Source organism: Oncorhynchus tshawytscha, linkage group LG03, assembly GCF_018296145.1.
Source record: "Oncorhynchus tshawytscha isolate Ot180627B linkage group LG03, Otsh_v2.0, whole genome shotgun sequence".
NCBI lineage: Eukaryota > Metazoa > Chordata > Actinopteri > Salmoniformes > Salmonidae > Oncorhynchus > Oncorhynchus tshawytscha.
The window spans coordinates 44444385-44457256 of NC_056431.1; the positions used below are offsets into that span (position 1 = coordinate 44444385).

General features: G+C 40.1%; 1 long non-coding RNA gene and 1 pseudogene across 3 annotated transcripts; one reads left to right on the forward strand and one right to left on the reverse strand.

The window, feature by feature from the left end:
• Nucleotides 1–1317: 1317 nt before the first annotated feature.
• On the reverse strand, nt 1318–5785 carry LOC112236763. 3 transcript variants are annotated; one of them, XR_002951274.2, is made up of 6 exons: nt 5637–5785; nt 4780–4853; nt 4459–4511; nt 3105–3211; nt 2626–2711; nt 1318–2491 (listed from the first exon to the last, which is right to left on the reverse strand). It is a non-coding gene; the product is annotated as an uncharacterized LOC112236763 (long non-coding RNA). The 3 variants fall into 3 exon arrangements; XR_002951275.2 differs by having other exon boundaries at nt 5585–5771; XR_002951277.2 differs by having other exon boundaries at nt 5543–5771.
• Nucleotides 5786–6433: 648 nt separating this feature from the next.
• On the forward strand, nt 6434–8834 carry LOC112236753 (annotated as a pseudogene).
• Nucleotides 8835–12872: the final 4038 nt, after the last annotated feature.

Below are 12872 nucleotides of genomic sequence, written 5' to 3' on the forward strand. Positions count from 1 at the left end.
AACTTTTAAATTAAGTCTACAGGCAAAATAAAACAGGCCTATTCAATAGGCTATTATTATATAACCTAACATTCATGATACATTAATACAACCTTCAGTTAAGTGTATGTTTATTTTTTTAAATAAAATTGTGGTTTATTTGCAGTGATTTTATGTTGTTTTTTTTCTTCAGAAAAGATGTTTGTTATTTTGCCGCATAGGCACACTAAGTAAATTACAGTTTTCTTGTGGGCAAATATATTTTCATTACACTTTAGTGAATTTGAAATTCGATCCATTTTCATAACCACGGAAATAAGTATTAATCTGTAATTCATGAGCATAGTTTGCTATTTTATGGCTACAAAAGGGCGTTCAATTCAACACGAGTTTAGGTTCGTCAAAATGCTTCGGGAAGAGAGACGCTTGGGGTTGCGGACAGTAAAGTGCTGCCATTTATCGCTTTGTTACTTTTCCATGAAATGCCCTCTCGCTGAGCATTAAGGCAGAAGTCATCTTTGTTTTCAAGCCACAATAAAAGAGAGATCAAAGAGAACCAGTGCGACTTTACGGGACACGGGAAAACATCTCACTGCTCAAGGCCTCGGGCGACTCTCCTCTTGTCTCCAGGATTTAAAAAAAAAATGTTCATCGCTCACTATGGAAGGTCACAAAAAATACTTGTATTGTGATAATGATAAAATAACAATTAATCAAACAAATTGGCATAGGTCTACAGTATTTAGGTGCACACCTCGGGGCATCATTGCAAAAGGTTACATGGTCTGTCTATACAGAACATACACATTTGAAAGCGACTGAAATAAAATAAAACATGTAAGAAATTCATTTTCCTGATCAGGAATTCTTAACAAATCATATCGACGCAGGAGTTGTTATTTCTTTGCCATAAAATATATGTCTCCAAAACAAATAGGAACTCGACCTCATCGTTGCTTCTGTTTTGTCCATCATGATGATAATGTCATGCAAGTAATGCAACAAGTAATCTCTAAAGGCCGATAGGCGCGCAATGTTGCGTAAATCATGCACTGGGTTTTGCAGAAAGCGGAAAGTTTCATGCATTGATCTCGAGTCAGAATTAAGTATTCAGTATTAAATATTTGAAACAAACTTGATGTCTCCACACTCATCACTTACGCAGGCCTAATCTTATGCATCGCATAATGAACAATCATAGATTGATTGTCATTAGTCAACCATGCTCCCGTTTAGGCCACTTCCAGAAGACCACTTTGAAACAAGCCTACATAATTAAACTAGACTTGTAACACATGTAATGAAGAACGGTCACAAACATGTGAGCACAGTTCACTATTTTTAAAATTCGAGTTGCAATAATATTTTTTATTAGAATTCTGAAGAGGGTTTTCTGGACTAAAGTGACAACCATCAATAATAGTGCATGCAAGACATGCATTTGTTCAATAATATGACAAATGCAAAATATTTCTGTGGTTCAAGTTATTTTAGGTCTACTGCTGCCCTCTAGTGGATGAAAATAAGAACTATTTGAGGAGCAGGGGTGTAATCACTAGTCCTAACAGTAGCAAAATGGAACATTTTGAACAGTTTCTATTGGTCAAATTCAGGTAGGCCCCTCCCGGTTTCATTCAGTTTGCTTCTTCTCAACATTTTGCAACAGAACCAAAAACGTTGGTTTCTATGTGTTTGTTTAATAAGTGGGCCCACCAAGAAAACTGTACATATTAACAATAGCATCATAAAATCGTCAAAACGTGTCAAAAATGTTTACATCAGTAAAATAAAATGGTATCACTGGCCCACTTTGTAAGATTGTCTACTCTCACAGTTCAGTGCTTTCTCTCAGCTCTCCCTCTGGCTCTTTTCTCATTCTCCCTCCCTCTGCTTCTGCTCCTCCCTTTGCCCCCCCTCTCCCTCCCTCCATCTAGGATCCTACTCCTCCCTTTGCGGCTGCTTTATTCTTTGCTCCATCTCTGCTCCTACTTCTATCCATCTCTCTTCTACTGTTTGCCTCATCTCTACTGTGAACCTTGTCTTTATATCTCTCTCCTTCTACTTTTGTTTGGGCCAGGCTGGGAGCTGCTGCTGGTTCTCTGCCTCTCCCTGCTGTCGTGTCTCATCTCTACTGTTTCTTTCTCCTCTCTGGTATCATCTTTGTGCTGTTTCTGTCTGGAGGTTGGGCCTGGTCTTACTCTAGACTCATCCATCACTCTCAGTGTTGTCATCACGACAGGAGTCCTTTCTCTTGCCTTTCTTCTTTCTCTTCAGACTCTTAGTCACTGCTGCTACTTTCACTGAAGCTGTCAGTCAGTCACAGCTGCTACTTTCACTGGAGCTGTCAGTCAGTCACTGCTGCTACTTTCACTGGAGCTGTCAGTCAGTCACAGCTGCTACTCTCACTGGAGCTGTCAGTCAGTCACAGCTGCTACTTTCACTGGAGCTGTCACTACTATCACGGTCCTTCTTCTGATTTCCTTCACTCTTCTTTTGTAGACGACCAAGTTTCCTTTAAAATGAAAACAATTTGTCATATTAGTAGTTCATGTTTATTTCTTTTGCAAGAATCATCTTTTGTCTTATTTTACAATAAGCATATTATATTCAAAACAACTAAACGTATGAATGGTGGTGCTCTCCTACCTGAGGAGCTTCTCTTTCTTTTTAGTGGTCAACGACTTCAGGAATTCAACCTCAGGATCCTCCTCTTCTTCATTGACAGCGTACTCCTACAGCATAAAAACAATTCGTAATAAATCAAACAAATGAACATTTTAAAAAGCATGCATCAAAAGCTAACAAAACATGAATAAAGACGTCACAAATGGTTAGAAGTGAAGCAAGTAAGAGCAGAATAACCTCTGTTGATTTCTGTTTGAGGGGAGATTATTGGGGGGGGGGGGGTTAAACTATATACTGCTACATCTGGTGTTGCAACACTCCTATAATTTTAGCAGTTAGTCTCATCACATCTGCCCAATTGACTAAACTTGCAGCGACTGGAAGAGCTCTGTGGTTTACTCTGATAATTGGCCATTTTGCAGCAATCACATTTAGACCGGGGATCTGCCATGGATATTGTTGTCTTTTTCTTCATGCGGGGAAGAAGAACAGAAGATTACCTGCGATGGATCACAAACAGTAGAATTTCTTCCAAGGACACATTTCTTCAGGGCAAACCCACTGTTTCGCATCTCTGCCATTAACTCGGAGGGGTGCATCGACGGACCTGTTAACACAAATCACAGCCTCAAAGTCCCATTGACGCCTGTCCACATCCGCCACTGCTTCCACAGTGGGGAATTCAGGGCCGGCTTTGTTAACAGAAAGGGACACCAAATCAACTCACTCATCTTCAGGCTGAGCAAATCATACAATATCATTCTCCCAAAGCAGTGGTTAGGGGAATCAGAATACACAATAAATGCATTTTTCTCCCAGCACAGGAGGGGCTCCATTATCACCCTCCACCATCAACTCCATGCGCAGGACTCTCCCTCTGTAAACATTACTTTACTACTTCACTTCCTGATTGTAGGAGTCAGAACCAGCTCCACTCTGGAAGTTCTACAAGACACCAGGAGTGATGGCAACTACTGCTGCAAGTATAGAGTTACCACAAATATCCAATGTAATACTGAATGCCCATTCTATTGGGACACATTATTATTGCAATTTGTCTGCAATAGCTGCATCATAAGTTCTTTGTTCAAATGATTTCAAAGTCAGTGCAAAAATAAAAAGGAGGATTTTATTGTTGAGAATGAAAATATGAAGAAAAAAAACTTGATAACATTTAGTTTAAAATAAACCATTAGCTACATCTGTGAACTATTATTTGGAATTACCAGTCAACTCTTTTCCTCTATTCATCCAGGTAGGTCAGATTGTTATCTGTACCTGCTTTCTCTGTGGGCGCAGCACTGGCATTGATCCCAGACAGGCCAAAGAGAGGGTACACTGTCTGTATTCACATGGCCCTATTTGCGACACATGATGCAGTTCACATTGCGCACCGGAGAATCACAGGTCATTAGACTGGACTTAAATCCATTCATTCCATCACTTATAACACCTTCCATACAACCCAATTGCGACGACGACAAGCAAAGCACATATACTACACCTGCCATAATGTAAATAAACACATCGTTATCCCGAGTTAGATATCATCCTTTGACTTTAGCACCACCAAGTGTCAAATGCCAACACATTTATTTTGTTAATAGGACACTATTTAGCCTAGCATTGAGGGTAATCACATGTAACAGTAGATTGTCATAAATAGGTATGTCATAAGTTAATTCAACACAAATGGGAAAACTGCACAATATTAATTCACGCAAAAGTTTACGAGCCATGACATCCTTGGCATACCTAAAAAGATGAAAGTATCCCCAAATGCAAAGGTAACCTCTAATAGTAGGCTTCAAGTCATCTGAATATTTATGTTGATCAACACAATTAGCTACTTACTTCCCTCGAGGGGACGTCTTTTGCCACTCAAACTTGTATTCTGATTCTCCTTCCTGTAAAATAATATCAAAATGTAACATTTTGAACAATAATAAGCTAACACATGCCTTTCAGTCTACAACATTTACCAAACTAGCGACGCTTGCTTTGAGAAACAAGTATACATCTGTGAACAAGAGAGGGACTCTTATTAAACATTCCACCTCCTTGCTCTCCCCTTCGCAGTAGACTGCAGAGTGTGGGTGGAAGGAGTGCAGTCATATGGTTTGATTTGTATTATTCAGTATGGTAAAGATGCAGAACCAAGATGGATGTAGTTACCTTTGTCTGCCCCAGGTGGAGCTTCATACATGAAGTTGAGACCATTCTTCACACGATCATCTCCCACCAACAGCCTATGAGAAAGGTTTTAACAACACAAAAGCCAGGCAATTCTTATATCTGTTATATGATACATTAAAGCTGTGATTTTACACAAGACAAAATATATGGTTGAAGCACGGGACATGCGGTCGCGTTCAGAGGAGGCAGTGTAGCAATCCTAGTTAATTATATTTAATCAACAAGGCCCGAAGGGGTGTGGTATATGGCCAATATATAACGGCTAAGGGCTGTTCTTATGCAACACGCAAAGCGGAGTACCTGGACACAGCCCTTAGCCGTGGTATATTGACCATATACCACAAACCCCAGAGGTGCCTTATTGCTATTATCAAACTGTTTACCAACATAATTAGAGCAGTAAAAGTAAGTGTTTTGTCATACCCGTGTTATACGGTCTGATATACCACGGTTGTCAAGCAATCAGCATTCAGGGCTCAAACCACCCAGTTTATAATATACATTATTATACCCAACAAGTGGGTTAACCCAGTTTAAATGGCGCGATGCGTTGGGTGTTTGCCTTTTACTCCTGCGACCCGAGTTTGCCTCCGTTCGCTACAATATCTTTCAGTGGGGAAATAATGAGAGACGAATAAAAAGTCCTATGTAAAGGCACAAATGGAACAATGGAGATAAAATGTATCTGGAACATCTGCAACCAACTGTTAGCTAGCTAAACAAGCTACTATAGATTACTTACTAGTGAGGAAGGCTGGGCTAGAACAACTATTTAGCCACCCACCTATTTATATATTTGACTTCGATGCAGGATGGAAAATCTTTATTGCACTTACAATTTGCAAATTACTTCCCAATGGCTGAAGAATATTTAGTTAGGGGATTAAAAGCGAAATGTTAGCTAGCTCGCGCTGACAAAACCAAAACAACGTGGTTAAAATCTTCTTCCGGATCAGCTCTGTGCGTGACCTCTGACGTCCGGTACTTGGCTGCAGCGACAGGTAACAAGCACCAAACTGAAATCAACAGATTATTTCGGATTGGAATCTGAGTTAAGCAATGTCCAGTGTATGGTCAAGTGTTTGTTTGTGTGGGGCAGAGAGTATGGGAAGAGAGTGCCGAGGACGAGGAGGCCCTTGGCATGGATTTTGTCAAGTGAATATCTGCCACCTGAGCTCTAAAAGTATTGGGATAGTGATTTTTGTTGTTGTTTTGACTCTGTACTTCAGCACTTTGGGTTTGAAATTATACAATGATAAAGGACAGACTGTCAGATTTAATTTGAGGATATTTTCTTAAATATCGGGTGAACCGTTTAGAAATTACAGCACTTTTTGTACATAGTCCCCCGATTTTAGGGGACCAAAAGTATTGGGGCAAATTGACTTACATGTGTATTAAAGTAGTCAAAAGTTTAGTATTTGGTCCCATATTCATAGCACCCAAAAACTACATCAAGCTTGTGACAACAAATCTGTTGGTTGCATTTGCTGTTTGTTTTGGTTGTGTTTGTTTTGGTTGTGTTTGTTTATTTTGTTCCCAATAGAAAGTAATGGTAAATAATGTATTGTCACTTTTATTTTAAAATAAAAATAGAATATGTTTCTGAACACCTCTACATTTATGTGGATTCTGCCATGATTACGAATAATCCTGAATGAATTGTGAATAATGATGAGTGAGAGAGTTACAGACGAATATCATACCCTCAGGACACGGTAACCTCTTTACCATTACAATATTTTTTTATTTCACCAGGTAAGTTCTCATTTACAACTGCGACCGTGCCAAGATAAAGCAAAGCAGTGCGACACAAACAACAACAACAGAGTTACACATGAAACAATAACAGGGGATGTTAGCATTTTTCTGGTGGGGGTATGGTATTTCTGCATCTGTAACTTTCTCACTCATCATCATTCACGATTCATTCAGGATGATCAGTAATCATGGTTACATCCACATGAATGTAGAAGTGTTTAGAAACATATTCCATTCTTATTTAGAATCAAAGCGACTTCAAAATGCCGATATACATTATTAACCATTCATTTCTATTGGGCACAAAATAATCTGAAACACAACCAAAAGAAACAGCAAATGCATCCAACAAATTAGTAGACACAAGCTTGATGTAGTTATTGCGTGCTATGAAACGAGACCAAATATTAACCTTTTGACTACTGTAATACATATTTAAGTGAATTTGTGAGTGTTGGGAGTACAAAGCCGAAACAACAACAAAAATATTGTGCAGTGTATGTTCCTGTCTGTAGTTTGTCATTCTTCAACTAAGTATTGATCCGGTATTTGAGATATTGCATGGAGGAAACCGCATGGAGGACCAGTCTGGCTTTGCCTACCACAATAGCTTCCTCATCTAAGGCAAGACTGAGGCCTGGATGATTGAGACGTCTGGGAAGTACTGGGCAGCAGAGAGAGTGGAAGGTTATTAGCTATCAAGGTTTGAGTTTGCTCAATTTGAAAACTTGCAGACTGAGCAATAAGAGTTTTTTTTGTTGACAATATGTTGTATCCTTTATATCTCCAATCAGTACTCAATAACAACCAAGATAGACAAGGAACACCCTGGGAGTATGCCAAGAGCCCAGGCTGGTGGGATGGGAAGGCCCCGTTCAGTTTCACCAAGACGTACTCTTTCATGACTACAGCCAGAATAGAAAACTCTGGCAGCCGTTACTGCGGAGTGCAGAACCTACTGGAGAGGTTTCGTTGTTTGAGTCAAGCGTAGAAGAATTGAGTTTGAGGAGATCATTTGAAACAGCCTTGAATCCATATAGCTTGCGAACTATTGACAATGAATATGAGTATTTAGGACATAACACTGCTGAGACAATGATGGATATCCTAAGGGACAAGGAGAGTGGCATCAACATGGAGGGGATTTTCATGGCAACAGGAAGCATGGTGTCTGTGGTACTAACAGACCCCAACCTGCCGGGGGTTGCACAGCATCACTGGAACTCCTGACCCTGAGAGGTACAGTATGGAGCTGGCCACCGCTCACACACCCTACCTAGCCATGTTATTGTACCATCTCAAGTTTATGCAAATGTATGTAAATTAAGGATCCTTTCTCACCCAACAGGTCGGTTTTCAAACCTTTTGTCTTTGTGAAAGACATTAAACAGTTGAAGCAGAATAGCTCTCTAGGTTATGGTCCTGATGACACTGTGAAGAAGATACCCTGCTTCCAGAGCAAGCCACATCGCAAACATCCACTGTTTGTCAAACATCAGGTGGTGGTGGTGGCTGCATCATTGATATCACCAAGGTACAAAACCTTTCCAAATCTATACGGTACATCTTAACTCTTTAAAGTTTAAGTGAATATTTGGCTTAATTTTGGATTTGTATTATTTTTAGGATAAAGGAAAGAAGATCGTGCAGAATATGAGAGAGTTAGAAAAAGATGGCTGAGATGGAGAAACTGATAAACAACTGGTACTGAAGACCCTACTTCGGTTGGCCACCTGTTTTCTAACTCAATCCAGGAGGAAATTAGTGTTTACAGCAGTGAAGGCCCCTCTGATGAGGAAGGGGAGGACCAATCTCCTCAGTGAATGTCATAAAAATAGTGAAACATTAAGAAAAAACTATACTAAATATATTCACGTCACCAAATAATTGATTAAAACACTGTTTTGCAAAGGTCTACAGTAGTTTCAACAGCACTCAGTGGGGTAGCACCATGGTGTAGCCGGAGGATAGCTAGTTTCTGTTTTCCTTTGGGTACATGGACTTCAATAAAAAACCTAGCAGGCTCATGGTTCTCACCCCCTACCATGGATTTACACAGTAATTATGAAAACCTCTGGAGGACGTCCTCCAATCAGAGCTCTTACAGCATAAACTGACATGTCACCCCATCAAAGGATCAGAGAATCAATCTAGTACCGAACACATAAACTACAGATAGATAGCACTGCATTGCATAACATCTGGTGAATAGTTGATTCAAAGAGAGAGAAAGACAATAGTTGAACAGTTTTGAACAAATTCATTTCTTAATAAATGAAGATGCAAGCAAGAGAGAGCGAGAGATAGCTACCTATATTTTGTTGTATTTTTTCCACTTTCATTTACCTAGCCAGCGAATGCAGCTAGCTAGTTTAGCCTACTCAAACAGAGAGGGATGCCATGTTAGCTAGCTGGCTATGGCTATCCAACACTGGAACTTTTCCAACTCAAGGTAAGTGTAAGTGGTGTAACTGCTAAACTGCTTGCTGACAGTACACTGTATGTACTGCATGATTGTAGAGGGTCGACTAACGCATTAGTTCTAGTAGCAATGTTGACATGGTGACTACAATGTAGGCTGTGTGTAGTGGTTAGGATATGAAGGTTTGTCTTTTTTTTCTTATTTTTTTGCCTGGTCACAGACAGCTGATGTGTTGTGTACGGAAGTCCACAAGCAAGGGAAACGGTGGGAGGTAGAGAGCGCATAGATGCGCATGGCTGCTATAACAGTGAACTGTGTTTGCATGTGATCAGGGGTGTATTCATTCCACTGACAAACGTTTCTTAAATGAAAGCAAACGGAATGGGATAAACATAACTGTATACAGTTGAAGTCGGAAGTTTACATACACTTAGGTTGGAATCATTAAAACTTGTTTTTCAACCACTCCACAAATTTCTTGTTAACACACAAGTCGGTTAGGACATCTACTTTGTGCATGACACAAGTAATTTTTTCCAACAATTGTTTACAGACAGATTATTTCACTTATAACTCACTCAATCACAATTCCAGTGGGTCAGACATTGACATACACTAAGTTGACTGTGCCTTTAAACAGCTTGGACAATTCCAGAAAATGTCATGACTTTAGAAGCTTCTGATAGGCTAATTGACATCATTTGAGGCAATCGGAGGTGTACCTGTGGATGTATTTCAAGGCCTACCTTCAAACTCAGTGCATCTTTGCTTGACATCATGGGAAAATCAATAGAAATCAGCCAAGACCTCAGAAAACAAATTGTAGACCTTCACAAGTCTGGTTCATCCTTGGGAGCAATTTCCAAACGCCTGAAGGTACCACGTTCATCTGTACAAACAATAGTGCGCAAGTACAAACACCATGGGACCATGCAGCCGTCATATCGCTCAGGAAGGAGATGCATTCTGTCTCCTAGAGATGAACGTACTTTGGTGCGAAAAGTACAAATCAATCCCAGAACAACAGCAAAGGACCTTGTGAAGATGCTGGAGGAAACAGGTACAAAAGTATCTATATCCACAGTGAAACAAGTCCTATATCGACATAACCTGAAAGGCCAATCAGCAAAGAAGAATCCACTGCTCCAAAACCACCATAAAAAAAGCCAGACTACGGTTTGTAACTGCACATTGGGACAAAGATCGTACTTTTTGGAGAAATGTCCTCTGGTCTGATTAAACAAAAATAGAATTGTTTGGCCATAATGACCATTGTTATGTTTGGAGGAAAAAGGGGGAGGCTTGCAAGTCAAAGAACACCATCCCAACAGTGGAGCACGGGGGTGGCAGCATCATGTTGTGGGGGTATTTTGCTGCAGGAGGGACTGGTGCACTTCACAAAATAGATGGTATCATGAGGATGGAAAATGATGTGGATATGTTGAAGCAACATCTCAAGACATCAGTCAGGAAGTTAAAGCTTGGTCGCAAATGGGTCTTCCAAATGGACAATGACCCCAAAATGGCTTAAGGACAACAAAGTCAAGGTATTGGAGTGGCCATCAGAAAGCTCTGACCTCAATCCTATAGAAAATTTGTGGGCGGAACTGAAAAAGTGTGTGCGAGCAAGGAGGCCTACAAACCTGACTCAGTTACACCAGCTCTGTCAGGAGGAATGGGCCAAAATTCACCCAACTTATTGTGGGAAGCTTGTGGAAGGCTACCCAAAATGTTTGACCCAAGTTAAACAATTGAAAGGCAATGCTACCAAATACTAATTGAGTGTTTGTAAACTTCTGACCCACTGGGAATCTGATGAAAGAAATAAAAGCTGAAATAAATCACTCTACTATTATTCTGACATTTCACATCCTTAAAATAACGTGGTGATCCTAACTGACCTAAAACAGGGAATTTTTACTAGGATTAGGATTAAATGTCAGGAATTGTGAAAAACTGAGTTCAATGTATATGGCTAAGGTGTATGTAAACTTCCAACTTCAACTGTATGTCCAATATAAACTCTAATTTGCAACTGTTGGTAACGATTAAACCCTAGATCAGTGAGATGCAGGCAATAGTGGGCAAGGCTGTATTGAATGTGTCATTGTCACCTTGATTACTCACATTTTTTGTCTCGACCTATACACTTACGCTGTAAACTTTCATAAGCTAGGTTGTAGCAACCTCATGATGGGTATTGGGAAAATGAGTGTCATGTCGTAACCTAAACCAATCAATGTTACATTTAGCTGGGCGAATGGAATATGAATGAGTCATCCAATATGCTGTGATAGAAATAAGGCCATGATCATAAAAAAATTGTCACCTCTGGTTTACAGTAAAATTAAGATCGGTCTTTCATATCTAAAATGGCCAATGGTTGTTTCAATACCAACTCCTGCATGTCCCACTATGCAAAATAATTACACTTAGTATACGAAACATTAGTAGTGGAGGCAAGAGCTTGGCCTTGTTTTACCACTGAGCAGTTTACTGAGTGATTTGTATAGGTTTATTTGAAGTAAAAAGACAGGACATCTTTTCATTGTCATATTGTCTTCAGGCATCCTGTTCCACCCTGTAAGGCCCTGCAGGAAGAGCCACACCCGCACTTTACCACAACATGTATCCATCAGTTCTGTTTTAACCCAGTATAAAAGGAATCGCATAAGCCAGAGGTGCAATACAGCAGTTTATTTGTTAAAAAAAAGTCTGGGAATCATAGAAGAACATGCAGCATTAGTTAGCTTCAAAGTGCATGATACCGTACATTCTCTTTTAGTCAAGTGACATGAAAAACATTCAAACATTCATAATGCCAAACAAGGTGAATACATGGCTCAATTACCTTATTAGCAACAGTAATAAGCACCATCCCATTAAGGAAAAAGTAACATGACTCCAAAATAACTCCCAATAATAAAGAATATTGCATTTCATCTGGCACAGTCGGTATTGTACTCTTTCCACAAATCTAAAACCAAAACAAATGGGAATTATAGTTGTGTATTTAAAAAATCCAATATATATTTTTTTAGCCACAAATCATTAAAATAAGTTAACAAGGCATCAGTAAACATGTTGTCCCCAATGAATGATGCAGAAAAAAATATATTGAATGGGCGGAGCTTATAAACTCAGCAAAAAAATAAACGTCCCCTTTTCAGGCCTGGTCTTTCAAAGATAATTCGTAAAAATCCAAATAACTTCACAGATGTTCATTGTAAAGGGTTTAAACACGGTTTCCCATGCTTGTTCAATGAACCATAAACAATTAATGAACATGCACCTGTGGAACGGTCATTAAGACACTAACAGCTTACAGACGGTAGGCAATTAAGGTCACAGTTATGAACACTTAGGACACTAAAAGAGGTCTTTCTACTGACTCTGAAAAACACCAAAATAAAGATGCCCAGGGTCCCTGCACATCTGCACGAACGTGCCTTAGGCATGCTGCAAGGAGGCATGAGGACTGCAGATGTGGCCAGGGCAATAAATTGCAATGTCCGTACTGTGAGACACCTAAGACAGCGCTACAGGGAAACGGAACAGACAGCTGATCATCCTCGAGGTGGCAGACCCCGTGTAACAACACATGCACAGGATCGTTACAGTCGAACATCACACCTGCAAGACACGTACAGGATGGCAGCAACTACCCGAGTTACACCAGGAATGCACAATCGCTCCATCAGTGCTCAGACTGTCCGCAATAGGCTGAACTGAGGGCTTGTAGGCCTGTTGTAAGGCAGGTCCTCACCAGACATCGCCAGCAACAACGTCGCTGGACCAGACAGGACTGGCAAAAAGTGCTCTTCACTGACGAGTCGCGGTTTTGTCTCACCAGGGGTGATGGTTGGATTCGCGTTTATCATCGAAGGAA